Genomic DNA, 15,313 nt, shown 5'->3' with positions numbered 1-15,313 from the left:
GGATAACTAGAAATGAAAACGACTTGTTGAGTGGGAAACTCACTCATAGCTGATGCTTCAGAACAAAATCCTGTCTCGGCTGTGCCATCCTCACCAGGACTCACTCTCTCCTCACCGTTGAATCAAAACCTACTCATAAACTGATCCTCCCACAGGTTTTTCAAGGCAGTGAGTCACATGGAGGAGAGTGCCCATCTTTCTCCTGGGGAGCAGATGGTGGATTTGAACTGCATGCCTTTGGATTAGCAGCATAAACCCGTTACCACTAAGCTACCAGAGGTCCCTCTCTAGATAATTAGCACTCTCCATTTACCTATTAGGTAGCTCTGGTGACCTGTTGAGAGAGCGAGAGCGATAGAGAGAGAGAGAGAGAGAGAGAGAGAAAGAAAGAGAGAGTGAGAAAGAGAGGGCGAGAGACACAGAGAGAGCGCGAGAGACACACAGAGAGAGAAGATGAATCATATAGAGGATGGCACAGGAGGACCAGGCAGGGTCTTGATCTATTGTAAATAAGATAGTTGTGATTCAGAACTGTCTTAATGACAGCAAATACAACAAGGATCATATTGGGATAGAAAGAGGTTTTGAAAGACTTTGAATGTAACGCTATTACTGTAGAGTCCATTTGTAAGCGCTATCACATAAACAAAGACTGTAGGTAATTGTATTAGTAGTTTTGGCAATATAAGAGGTTTACGTATCCACCCCATTCAGAAGAAGGCACAAGTAAGAGATATAGGACTGGGTGGTGAGAATGGGGGGGGGGGAGACTAAATTCTTCTTTCTTTCTAAATTTTTTATGATTTGGGTGGAAGTTTATAGAGGAAATAAGTTTTCCATTTAACAGTTGATATATATTTTAACACAAGACGTTGACTGCAGTTCTCACAGTGTAACAAGGCTCTACCTATGTCCTTGCTATGTTTCCTGTTTCCATGCATCCTTCACTCCTACTCTTCCTATTCCGTCCTGCCTTCTGAACTTCTGCCCTTGGCAAAGGCTGTCTTTTTGATCTACGGGGATTGATTATTTCCAGGAGGGTGTAGGTCTGCCTATCATCTGGCTAAACTCTCAGCTCAAGGGTTGGTTTCATTTCCAGACTTAAAGGGTCTTTAAGGACTCCAGTCTTTTTGTCAGTCTCTATTCGACTATGCAGCCTGTTCTTTTTTTAGTATTTTGAGTTTTGTTATACACTTGTATTTTCCTCTTTCTAATTTCCAATTTTCAGCTAAATGAACGATGTTTAAATGATAATTATCTTTGACAGAAATTTGCCATTGCTATTTATTGAGATGTAGACATTTACCCAGCTATTATAACACCTCTTCACAGTTACCATTTTGCAAAGTTGCATTAAACTGTCTTTGTTTTATAATCTGCCTTGTAAAATATAATGCTATAATATTATAGGGTGAAATGAGTGGGCACCCATTCACCATGCTGAGAAGTGACGGGAATATTCAAGGTTCTCCAGCTTCTCATCAATTGAACTCTTAGGTTGTTCTTGTTGTTGGGTTGATTCTAACCCATCGTGACCTGGTGTGACAGAGCTCAGCTGCCCTACAGGCTTCCTAGGCGGAAAGCTTTACTGGAAGCAAGCCACCAGATCTTTGTCCCTTGGAGTCTCTGGGTAGGTTTGAACCACTAACCCTATAACTCTTATCTGCATTCTGAAATTGATTCTGTTACTGAAGACAATGATGCTGTTGTTATGTGTCCTCGAGTCACTTACAACTATAGCAACCCTACGTACAACAGGTCTGAACCCTGCTCTATATTGAGCCAATTTCATTGTCTCTGACACACCCACCCTCATTATCCCAGAAACTGTGTCAATCCATCTCACCCAGGGTCGTTTTCTCTTGCACTGTCCCTCCACCCTTCCAGGCATGATGTTCTTCTCCAAGAACTGGTCCCTCCTGGCAACGTGCCCCTGTAAATTCTGTAAATGCTGAGAGAGAGAAAGAGAGAGTGAGAGTGTGAGTGTGTTTGTATTGGGTTTTATTTTTCTTACTGTTGTTGTTTTTAAAAACTCCCTTCTCTTCTCAAAGCTCATTACCTATTAGAGGGTACTGTAAGATGCCACTGGGGTGGGCCACCAAGCAGATAAACACACGGGCAGTTACATTTTATTGTAAATGAGTCTCAGAATATTTCTCTTCTTTTGCATGTATATTTACCTGATGGTTTCTTCTTCTTTTTTTTTTTAAGTTTTTATTGTGATTTGGGGGGAAATTTACATAAAAAATTGGTTTTCTATTCAACAGTTCACACACACCTTGATTGTGACATTGATTATGATCTCAACAGTGTGACAACATGCCCCTTATTTCCTCCCTGTGTTTCCAGTTTTTGTCCTTTCGTGGCCATTCCTGCGTTTTCACCTTTATCCTGGGGCAAAGTTCCCTTTTGATCTTGAATGGATGGCTGTTCCCATGTATGTCATGTTGTTCTTCCCCTCACGTTGGTGGTGTTAGGTGCCGTCAAGTTGATGGTGACACGTAACAACCTTATGAACAAATGCCCCCTCTTTACAATCTCTGCCTTGCTCAAGCACATTGTTGATGTCAATCAATCTCATTGAGAATCTTCTTTTCTTTCGCTGGCCCTCTACTTTTCTCAGATGATGTCTTTTTTCCAAGGACTGGTGTCTCCTGAAAACATGCCGCAAATATGTGAGGTGCAGTTACGCCGTCTTTGGTTCTGAGGGGCACGCTGGTTGCATGTCTTTCCCGACAGGTTTGCTCGTTGGTAGTCCATGGTATGTTTTGTGTGCCTTGGCCAACATCACAATTCAAAGGCCTTTGAGTTGTCCACTTTCCGGGCCTGTCTATTATTTGGCTAAAAGTTGAGTGAAGGGGCAGGCTTAAAGGGTTTTAAAGGATGAGAGCAGAAGAATTAATGTCTTTGAATTGTGGTGCTGGAGAAAAGGGCTGAGTAGTCTTTGTTTTGCCAAAAGAACAAATAGGTAAGTCTTGGAAAAAGTTCAGTCAGAGTGCTCCTTGGGGACAAAGATGGTGAAACTTCATCTTTCATACTTTGGACACATGACTAGATGAGGCTACTCCTTGGAAAGGGGCATATCAAGCTTGGAAAAATGTAGGAGCAGTGAAGGAGAGGAAGACCTCCGATGAGGTGGGTTGACATGATGACTTTAGCAATGGGCTCTGGTGTGTCAGAGAGGATGAGGATTGCACAGGATAGGGCAGGGTTCAGGTTGATTGTTAATAGGATTGCTGAGTCATACTTGACTTGATGGCATCTAACAACAGCAACAACAGAAAGGACCATCTGGGACCTCTGGTGCCTGGTGGTAAGGAATTGTGCTGTCAGCCAAAGGCAGGCAGTTAAAAGTCCTCTGATTAAAATCCTCTGATTGCTCTGTAGGAGAAATATGAGAAGTTTCCTCCCCTGCAGTTTATAGCCTCTGAAAACCCAGTGGGGGGGGTCAGCTATGAATTGGTTTCAACTTGATGGTGCGTAACAGCAAAGGGGCATAATTCAGAGGGTCGACCAGACTGAAAAGCCTTTTTTTTTTCAATGTTTTGTTCCATATTTTCCTCCCACTATCTCTGGGATCTCCTGTTCTGGCCCCTCTCAGAGCCATCAGCAGCGGAGCCTAGCACTGTCTAAATCTCCAGTCTCAGGGTTGTGGAGGTTGGGGTGTTTGAAAGCTTCATATAAACCACAGTGTGGGCACATTTCATTTTGCTTCTCTAACAATGGTGATGGTAACAACAACAGCCTTTAAGAGGCGCTTTGCAGTGTGCAGAGCATTTCCCCCCATCATTTCTTCTTTTGTAACCACTAGGTGGATAGTATATTAGTTATTATACACAGTCTATAGATGGAGCTGTGACCCTCACAAATGTTGAATCAGTGAATGGACTCTTGAAGGCAGGGGATGGTGGCTTACATATTTCAGGACACTGGACACCTGGGTCCTTTCCCACCAGCACTTGTTATTGAAGAGAAACCAGTGATACATTTTTCTGCATTATGAATAATAGTATTGGATCTCATATTGTGATTCTAGATTTCTGCCCTAGGTTTCTTTACAGTGTTATTGATATAGTAGATAAACAAAGAAGACAACATTGGTAGAGAATCAGCGGAGGGTGACAGCAATTCTCTAGAAAATGTAATAAATCTGTAAGAATTCCACTACTTGGAATACTATGCAGCACTGAAAAACAAAGAACTCATGAAATATTATATGAATGGGCGACCATGGAGGACACTATACTGAGTGAAATATCTTAGTCACAAAAAGACAAATATTGTATAACGCCACAGTTATAGAACAGGACTTACATGGGGGTTGGGGGGAAACTAAGAAAAGAGGGGATAAATAATGTACATGACATTGAAACAGATGTGGAGAGAACTGTATAAAAGGAACATATGATTAGGTATTATTGGCATGACGAGAGTTCAGAATACGATTTGCATAGTAAAGTGGTAGGGGGTGGGGAGGACTGTATAACAATGAAATAACTTTTTTTTTCAAAGAAAAAAGTGAACGGGGTGGGGGGGGAGCTCTGGTGGCCTAGTGGCAAGAAACTGAACTGCAATCCCAGAGGAACACGGTTCGAATCCACCAGATACTCTGCCGGAGAAGGAGGCGCAATATCCTCCTGTACCAGTCAGATCTGATTTGATGGTACATGTACACAAAATTAAAAAAAAAAAAGAAAAAAGTGAACAGGGGGGAAAGGGGAGCATGGAGGAAAATGTGTAAAAATGAATGAATGAATGACTGGAAATGTAAAAAACGTTCAAGTCTGTTAATACCAAATAAAGTATACATTCCCCTCCCCTCCACAAAAAAAAAAAAAAAAGAATTCCACTATTGCCGGAAAGGTTGACGTTTCGAAACCACCTAGAGGAGTCTTGGAGACCTGCTGGCCATCTGCTTTACAGTTCTCTACAAACCTGAGATGAGAAGAGCTTGATAATGCCTCGCTACCACTGCTGACCGTGCTTAAGATCACAACAAAAGTTTCCTGAGAGAATGGGAGGGAAAGGAGCAGGCTTCCTGCTCTGACTGAGACTGGTGGGACACCCAGCACTGCAGCTCTTGGCCCACCTTCAAGCCTGGAACGGAAATCATTCCCATGATTCCATTTTCAACCCAACAATAGACAGGCCTATGAGCTGATCGGTAACACCAAGGGGAAAGGCACTTCGTAACATATCAACCACACGAGATCAAAAAAAGGGCAGCTTTTTTGTTGGGACTAAAGCTCAGAAAGGAGTCCTGGTCACATAGTATGTGACTTGTTGGACTGTTTTAAACAATGGTTTTAAACCATTGGAGGGAATTGAGTTAACTGAAAGCTTGGCTCCAGCTCGGCCCCCCACCCCCCAAGTGGCCCAGTGAAGACCTCCAGCTTCAGAAACCTGATGGGAGGTACTCTGAGTCAGTAGCAACTTGACAACAGTGGATAAGTGAGGCTGTGAAGGCAAGAAGGGAAAGAAAAAGGACAAATGGAAACTGGAAACACAGAGAGGAAGGAGAAAAAGGGCTATCACAGTGTATTATAATCAGTGTCAAGGAAACGTATGTGTACGAAGTGTTGAATGGAAAACCTTTGTAGTCTTGTACTCAAATAACAATGAAAAGTACAAACAAAAGCCAAACCAAACCAAAACAGATAAAAATGCTTAGGAGCAGTTCTGCTCTGTGCACGTAGGGTCTGGTGAGTTGGAACTGACTCAACGAAATCATTACCAAAGGCAAGGATGAACCTGTATGAGGGTTATTTAGAAAAAAAAAAAGTAACTTGTGATAACCGACTTCTATTTCCTGTGAATCTCCAACAGTTCAAATATTTCTTTAGAGGCTTGCTAAAAACACTTCCTGGAGATTTTTTAGTTTTGTGCTCAAAAGTCTCCTACAGCATGTGCCTAAAATTTCATATTGTATGTGAAAAAATGAAGGCTACAAAGACTTTGAGTTCAGGAGTGAGTTTTAATTTCATGAGCTGTTTAACAGATTCTGAAAGAAAGTCCTTAGTAGGCTGAAGAATCAAATGCAAAGGTTTTGCTCGGCTGTGGTTTCGATCTAATTTGAAAACGATCTGGATGAAGGCGAGATAGTCTTGTCTAATCGCTGCAGCCTAGGACCTCTTGAATTATTCACACCATCATTCTCTCCAAGTCCCGCTGCTCTGAAGACCCAGGTCTTTCCTTCTTGGAGCGGGAGCGGCCCACACAACTCTGTTCCCTTTCATGTGCTCAGCGCTCTCTCACTTGAGATTTTCTACCATGCCTTTGTGCCCCATCCTTGCCCTCCTTCTTTTTGAAATTGATTGTGGTTTTGATTTCCTGCCATGGAAATGGGTTATCTTTTATGATGCTACAAAAGACTGTTTTCATTTGGGGAAAACCTTGAAACATTTCTGTCTGCCCCTGGAGAATAGCTTCGAAGATCTATTCAACGACTTTCTTAACCGTGCCAATAGTTCAGGACATCTTGTCATTTCCTTTACAGGGTCTCATGGCATTTTCAATTCCTGTCATATGTACCCAGAATGTTATTGAGGCGGTCACCTGGCAAGTCCACGGTTGAGTTCAGAAGAATATGGCGTGCTTAATTACAAAGGTGGGTTGAAAAGGATTTAGTATGTATTGTGCTATTGTACTCTGGTACAAAATGATGATAAAAAATCAGAATGGAAGGGGATTATCTAGTAATTATTACTCAGTAACAACCCCACCTACAGCCATCAAGTCAACTCATAGGGACCCTCCATCAGTTTCCAAGGCTATAAATCTTTAATGGGAGGTGACTGCCTATCTTTCTCCCTCAGAGCCACTGATGGCTTTAAACCATTGGAGGGAATTGAGTGGACAGAAGCCAGAGATACTGCAAAATATCCTACTATGCACAGGAGAGAGCACAGATAATAGGAAATGGTCTGGCTAAATTGTTATTAGCGCTGAGGCTGAGAAACCCTGCAAATCTGCTGTGTTTTCAATTCTGCTATTTTAATACTGTTCACAGCTCTTCCCAGTATCTGATCTTTTTCTTGGTTTCTTCCCCCCTTGTGTTTTTTTTCCCCACCTTGGCTCTGCTGCCAGCTTGTTTCCTTATCACACAAAACATTGCCAAAGAAGCATTTCTCAAACATTAGTTTCATGGCTGTTGTTTCTTTTAACAAGAGAGGATGCTGAGGCCAAAATTGAGCCAAAAGATACTATTAGGAAGCCGTGGCAGTCAGGGCCAAGCCTTTGTGAGCTGATCTGTGCATCCGTGTTCTGCCCTGTGCTCTGCTGGGGATTTGAACACTTTACGTCGGGCAATTTGGAGCACTGGTTTGCTTCTAAATTCTGTAGCCAGGTGGAACAATCATCTTGTATTCTGTATTCTTAATGTTTCAAGAAACCCTCATTTTTCTTTGTATTATTTCCCTGATTGTATTGCATTAGATATTCAGTACAAAAGAACTACCCAATAGTTTTCTATTTATTTTGAACTGTGTTTAAAGAACGTAACTCTTAACGGGGGTCAAACGGAATAATATCCAGGAAGTTAGGACTTTATTGCAACCATGTTGTTGCTATGTACTAATGGGTCAGAACCGACCAATAGCTGCCCCTCCGGGGAGTTTTCAGAAGCAGTAAATCATGCGGGGGGAGCTTGTCCATCTTTCTTCTGTGGAGCAGCTGGTGGATTCAAACCGCAGGCTTTTGGATTGGCAGCCCAACTCCTTACCACTAAGCCACTAGAGCTCCCTCCTCGCCACCATATGGTCTGTAAATATGTATTTTCTGAGACCGTAGAGAGATGATGCTAGGAAATGCAGAGAGATAGTTTATATATCTCATTTCCCCACATTTTAATTAGGTTTCATCTACACTAATGAATGTTAGTTTGACCTTGAGTTTTGAACATTTATACTTCATTGTGAGTTCTTGGAATTTTACCAATGTCTATCTTAATTACAGCTCTTAGAAAATACCCTCTCCCCACACCCCTTATGTTTTTCTGCTCATGTGATGTGTATTATTAGGAGGGGTTACTATCCAGCTGTGGGATGTCTCTTGTGAAATCACCATTAGTGAACATTTCAGCACTTTCTAAAACCAGCAGAAGTGCCGTGAGATCTGACCTCCATTTTGGATAAAACCTTTCTGTTTTAATTGAAGTGCGTATTTTATATTACATTTGCTTAGTGTTTTCTGACATATAAAACCTGTTCATTCTTGATCTTGTATAACAACCTTTTCAGGTGTGTAGGGAAATACACTCCCAATCCAATATGCTTTCTTCTAATCATGCAAATTTATCTCTGAATAGCCCCAACCAGATGATTAAGGTTTGAGAAGACTGGGACTATATTCTATACCTCATTGTATCATGTTATTGGCCTTAATAGGAAAAGTGGATATGTTTCTGTTGATTTATCCATTGTAAAATGTTAACTCAGGGCACCTCAGAAATACCTGCACTGCATTTCAGTCTCAGTATACTCTGCTAGGATTAAGCAAATTCTAAGAGCTTCAATCAATCAATTCCCAGTGCCTCTTTAAATCTGTGAAATCTGGAGGATTGTTATGAAATAGAAGTCTCCCCAGGCCTGCCTGAAATTCAGCTTTTTCAGTTGCTGAAACTCTTCTGCTTCTTGTAATGCTGAAGGTAAAATTATAGAGAAAACACTATGTTATTTACACATATGAGAAAAAGCAAAAATTTACTGTTGTATTGGCTCTGGTAGTGTAGTCCATAAGGTATTGTGTTGCTAACCTGAAGGCCACACCTCTCTGGTGGTTCGAATCCATGAGTTGTTTCATGGGAGAAAGATTGGCAGACTCCTCTCCTAGAGTTTATAGCCTCTGAAGCCCAACAGAGGGTCAGCTAGGAATTGATTCTGATTTGATGGCAATGAAGGAGAGAGAAAGATGAAGAGAAAAGGAGGGTGAAGTGGTCCAGTGGGTTGAGTTGGGTTACTCAAAAACAACTATGAGATATCATCTCACCCCAGTAACAATAGCAAAGTTGAACAGTGCAGCAAACATTAAATACCGTCAAGGTTGTGGAGAGATTGGAACCTTTATTCACTGCTGGTGAGAGTGTAAAATGGTACAACCACTACGGAAAGTGGTTTGGTGCTTTCTCAAAAAGTTGGAAATAGAAATACCGTTTGACCCAGCATTGCCACTGCAGGGAAGATATCTTAAAGAAACCAGAACCACTACCCAAGCAAATATATGCACACCCATGTTTATTGCTGCATTATTTACAATAGCAAAGAGTTGGAAGCAACCCAAGTGCCCTTCAACAAATGAGTGAATGGAAAAACTATGGCATATTCCTACAATGGAATACTATGCAGCACTGAAAAACAATGGACTTATAAAACATTACAAAACATGGGGGACCCTGGAGGACATCATACTAAGTGAAACATCTCAGTCACAAAAGGACATATATTGCATAACACCACTGTTAAAACAGGACTGACATGGGGGGTTGGGAGGAGAATAGTATGAGTAGATAGATAGTGACCATTGCATTAGAACAGATGAAGGAAAGAACTGTTTAAAAGGAATTTGTGATTAAGCATTACACATATGACAACAGCCCAGAATAAGAGGTGCATCATTGCAAAGAGGACTAGGAGGAGGGGAGAAGGTAGATAATTGTGCAACAATGAATGAATATTTAAAAAAAAAAAGTGAACTGGGGTGGGGAAAGGGAGGAAGAGGGGGTAAAGTGTACAACAATGAATGAAAATCTAACTCCTCTGTAAAACTTGTAAAATCACAATTAAAATAAGTAAAATAAAATTAAAATATTACTTAAAAAAAAAAAGAGTTAAGCTGCTCACCGAACGGTCCTTGGTTTGGATTCAGCCGCCGTTCCAAGGGAGAAGGACGTGGCCGTCTGCTTCCACAATGGCTGGAGCCAAGGTCTTTGTGGGGGATGATGGGTTGGAATCCTCTTGATGGCTTATGCTTGGTTTGATTTTATGAGACTCAAGGAAGTATTTTATTATTTAAACAAATATCATAAGAACATATGAATGTATAAAGAGGTTGTTTATTTGGAAGCGTCATTCAAAGGACCAATGCAATTTGCTTTTAACATCCTAACATCTAGTGTTTCTGAGTAGATAAAAATTGGAGCCACAGTGGGGGGGAGGGGGGAGGGGTTTGTGCAGGGAGAAGGGTGCAACAATGAATGAATGGAATCCCAAAATCTCTGTAGATGTTCATTGAAATGAAAAATAAACAACCTAAATTAAAAAAAAAATTGGAGCCACAAGGAGAGGAGTGAACTGGGGGTATGGGTGGGGGGTGAGTGGGTAGGGAGAAAAGTGCAACAATGAATGAATGGAATTCAAAAAAAGAAAAAAAAATTAAAAAGCCAGGTGCAGACAAAAAAATTTGTAAAAGTCATTCAAACCTGAAAAAAAAATTTGAGCCACTTAAAAATACGTCACCTCATTTCCATTGTATGGGAGGAAGAAGACAGGAGTCTGAGTCTTGAGTTTCTGCCCCAGACTTTGCTGATAATGAAATCTGTTTCACATGGTATTTATAAAAAAGGATATAATCTATAGCCTATGTCATCGCTCTTTGTCAATTGAAGAACATTACAAAGTATTAGCTATTAGTGTTTGGGAGTTTAGGGAATTGTCAAAATATTTTTTCACACATTGTTGCTCTTGCTATTTATATAAGAAAAATTAGCCAAAGCTTAATGGTGTAAAAACAACATTCATTTTATTTGCTCATAGTTTTGTGGCTTGGAAATTTGGAAGCAGCTTCACTGGGCAGCTCTTGCTTGGAGTTTGCCTCAATTACGTGTTGGCCATGGCCATGGCCATTTACATGCTTGACGAGGTGGGATGGCCAGGGTGGCTCACACAGGACTGGGATGGAAGCTGGTGGGTAACTTGTGAATTTAATTGAGCCTATGAGTCAGAGCTTTTCATCTCTCTTTTCGTCAGCGATGGTAGGAGGATGGTCACTGTCATTAAATGGGGGATGCCTTCCTCTAGAGAGAACATCCCAAGAGAACCAGATGGGGGAGTCGGTGGGGAGCATTATCTTCCTTTACCTCACCTTGGAAACCGTACAGTGTGACTCTCCCTGTGAATTATTGGTTCCAAGCAAGTTATTAAGAGTTAAGAAGAGAGGGAGCTCTGGTGGCCTAATGGTGAGACGTTGCACTGCAATCTCATAGGTGTGCAGTTCAAATCCATCAGATGCTCCACTGGAAAAGGAGGGGCAATCTCTCCTCCAGTGCCAGTTGGGTCTGATTTGATGGTGCACAACAAGAAAAAGAAAGAATTTTTTTTTTTTTAAAGAGTTAAGATGGGGCAAAGACTGTCCTTTCTTAATGGGAATTGGGGAAAAGTCTATAAACTTTTAGACCTATTTTAAAGTTACCTCTTGTCAGGAAAACCAGGTTAGTGAAAGAAATAAAAGGAGATGTTTTGGAAAACGAGTTGGATCGTATTTTTCTGAAACCTTTGAAAAGCAGATTTTTCTTCTGAATTCTGTCCTAGGAAGCCCATCTGGGCTTGACCCTAGAGAGCTACACCGCTAACCTCAAGGGTGCACCTGGCTGGCTGTTCTAACTCACCAAGGGCTCTCCTGGAGAGAGAGAGAGAGGCAAGCTCCCTTGCTATTTACAGCTTCCGAAACCTGCTACAGGGGCAGCTCTGAGTTGGTTCTGACAAAAGGGCAATGAGAGAGAAAGAGGGGGAGGCGGGCTGGGGTGGGGGGTTATATTCTATACCAGCATGGTTTGTTGGTCATGAGAACGTATCCTAATTTTTGTAGTGCTCTGTGGGAAACTCCTCCATGTCTTTCATGGAGAGCATGACCTGACTCTCCTCGACCACAGAGCGGTAGGAACCAGTTCTTCCTGTGGGGCTCCCTTTGACTCATTTACTGGACGTCAATGACTTTCACGTCTTTGGGAATTTTCAAATCAACAGGCAAATCTTCCCAAGCTTTTGGTAGCTTGCTAACCTCACGACTCCATCCTCATATCAGCATGGATCCCTTTCAGAGGTTAATTATCCTGGTGCCTGACAAGGCTTTATCTCAGGCATCGCAGGTGGGGATTTTCCCAGCCTACTCTGTGGCACTCTCTCTGGGTACCTCGCAGTCACATCTTCACTGTGTGCTCCTCCTGTAAGCATGCTGCCAGGTGCAGTTTACTCTTCCAGAGATGAATTAGCTTATTTGCACCCATATGTGCTTTGTCATGTAGAAGGATTGGCAGGGAAAATTGCTGGTGGTACAATTTGCGGCCCCCAGGTGAAGCCAGAACCTCTCGCTGTGAAGTCCAGTGGGCTTATTTTGAGCAGGCTGTCAGCCAGAAAAAGAACTCGGTGGATGCATTGTTCTCAGCGAAGAGCACATCTCAGTAAGAGCCTTGGAATTCCCAGCTTTGGCTGAAGGAAATGGAACTGAATTGCAGTGGCAGTTCTTGGGAGAACTCTGTCAATAAATGTGTTTCAGAGGACTACGGAGACATAACTAGCATGTCTTCTTGTGATATGTGATCTGGGGAATGACTTTTAAAAAAATTAGTTGTATTCATATTTATTTTTTGAAAGTAAACCAATTCTTCAAGCCCACTCTTTTATTAGAGCCTTTTGTGATTCTTGGAGACCCTTTGCCCACGGGTTGACTACCTGTGGCATCACAGGAGCAGGCCTGTGTGTCTCCTGTTACAACTGACCAGAGGAAGAGGTTTCAGGATGTCCATGCTGTCTCAAGGCAATTCAGAGGCTTGCCTACCTCATATGGATTTACCAGAAATGTTCATCTTGACCACTGCTTCTCAGCATTACCTATCAACTGTGAGGAAAAGATGGTTATTGTAGTAGAAAGGGTTCTGGTGTGAGATAATATCTGGCTGGATTCCCAGCTCTTCTGATTCCTGAGTGTGGGGTCAAGGACAAGAAATGAAATAGCACTAAGCTGTGGTGTCCTCAACTGTAGATTGGGGTGTTGTTGATGATGCTTTGTAGGGTCCTTGTCTTTTGTGTTGTGGTCTGTGTGAAATGCAGTGCTTAGTGGTTCAAGAATCAATTTATCTTATATTATGCTTTTAAATATTTTGCACTGGAGCTTTGGTGGATTACTAACAAGAAGCTGTGCTGCAATCCCAAGGGCACAAGGTTTGAGGCCTTGAGCTGCTTCACTGGAGAAGGAAGGGCAGTCTCCAGTATGATTAACTGCCTCTGCAAACCCGCGGGAGGGTCAGCTATGGGTCAGTTCTGACTCTATGGTACACGACAACAGTGGTTTAATTAGAGCTGATAATTCATGCTATCATATGATCACATGATCCCGAAATGTATACTGGATTGAAACATGGTTGAAAAGGACCAATTAGAAATATGAATCTTAATGGACACATTAATTTATAATTGTAGTTATTCACATTAAATAAAATGTGCTGCTTTATTTTGTACAGATTATAGCAGTCAATCTAATAGTAATTTTTATTTATAGGCTCTGTCAAGAGTTGGACAGGAGGATGTTAACCACTCTAGGTATTTCAAAGTAGAAGAAAATTAGTATAGGGAGTTGAAGGTTTTCAAAATGGTTGGGAGATAAAATATCTTTAGCTACCATGTGTCACTAAGAATGATGGCTTGGAACTGTGGCGCTGGTGAAGGATAGAGGATATACCGTGGACTGCCATAGATCAGATGTATCTCTCTTGGAAGAAGTGTGTCTATGATGTGCCTTAAAACCAGGAAGTAGGCTTTGGCTCATATACTTTGAGCACTTTACCAGGAGAGGTATGTTCTTGGAGAAGGACATCATCGGGATTAAGGCAGAGGTCATCAAAACAAAGCAAGTCCTTTCCTCTGGTGTGGTGGGTTTATTATTCACAATGGCTTTCTTTCCCTCCCCTTTATTATTATTATTATTATTTTAATGAAAATTTACAGAGATTTTGCATTTCCATTCATTCCACAATGGCTTTCTTACTCATTGGTTTTGACTTTCAGCAAAGTCATGGGTGGGAACATGAAATATGATGCATGTAAATGGCTTGTGATGGGATTGGGTGGTTTCTGGCCCCACCAGATTTACATTGAGCAGAATTAGCAGCAGAAGAACTCACTATCAGCAAGGAAGAAAAAGCAGAGAACTCTGTGTGCATCCTTTGGGGTCAAATAATCCTGCACCAGTCAAAGAACTGCAGGAGAACAGCAGTCTCCGCAGAGAAGTGGAGACGGATGTGAGACAGAGCTGACTCAGGGCTGCTGCCTCACGGAACCAGAGCCAGGGGCTTTTCATCTGAGCTTGCTGGAGGCTTAGGAGGAAGCGCCATCATTGGCAGGATGAAGAGAGCTCCGTGACACTGACCCAAAGTCTCAAGGCTGAAGGACCTGTGAGCACTCGAAACTGCCTTATCTGAGAACTTATATCCTGCTGCAGAAAGGACTTGTAACCAGTTAACGTTCTTAATATTAATAAACCCCATCACCATGCGTATGGCTCTATGAGATCCGTTTGGCTATTGCAATGGATTTTGGACCCAGTAGTAGTAGAACAATACGACTGGTATTAGAATTAGTAGAAATAGGTATGGGAGCATTGAGACCATTTCTGACCTTATGGAAATTGGTTTTGTTTGTGGACATTGCTGAGGGAACTGTTCGCTTTGTGATATTAATAGAGATCAGACTCAGCCAGGCCCATGGCACCTCTACTCTTTTTTATTAAACCTGGCTACAAGTAGGACGATGGCTCAGGACCAGGTAGTGCTTTGTTCTGTTGGATGCAAGGTACCTGGGTTGAGATCACTCAACAGTGCCTAATAAAAACTACAATGGCCAAAGAAGCAATTAGCCTGATCCCCTGGGGTAGTTAATATGTGAGAGGGCATGCTGATAGACATGGGAAAACATCACATTTGCCATTTGCTGAAACCCTCTACCTGCCCACCATTGCTGCACAAAAGCCATTGCTTCTGTTCCTTCTCCACACTCCAGATCTCTGTAAAAATATCTCTCAGTTGGTGGCCATCAACAGAGAAGTTTATAGAAATTGTTTGGAGCAATGTTTGTGTGTAGATTAGTATTTGCTTAAAAAATATAACATTTTAAATGCAGACACACTGTTAATTCTTTTGTTGTGTTTTCATTGGTTTGTATACAATCATTTGTATACACTATGCTTTATTCATGTACCTTGTGTTTTACATGATCATTCGTATACGGTATGTTTTCTGTACTTTGTTACTATTGACCCATGCCTGTTATGACCCTGTCTCATCATGTTCCCGTGGCACCCCGCTTATTCTTCTACCCTCCTCCATCCC

Source organism: Elephantulus edwardii, unplaced genomic scaffold, assembly GCF_000299155.1.
Source record: "Elephantulus edwardii isolate Elephantulus edwardi_28Jun2011 unplaced genomic scaffold, EleEdw1.0 scaffold00072, whole genome shotgun sequence".
NCBI lineage: Eukaryota > Metazoa > Chordata > Mammalia > Macroscelidea > Macroscelididae > Elephantulus > Elephantulus edwardii.
The sequence above is the reverse complement of the archived record's forward strand: the minus strand, read 5'-3'. Positions refer to the sequence as shown.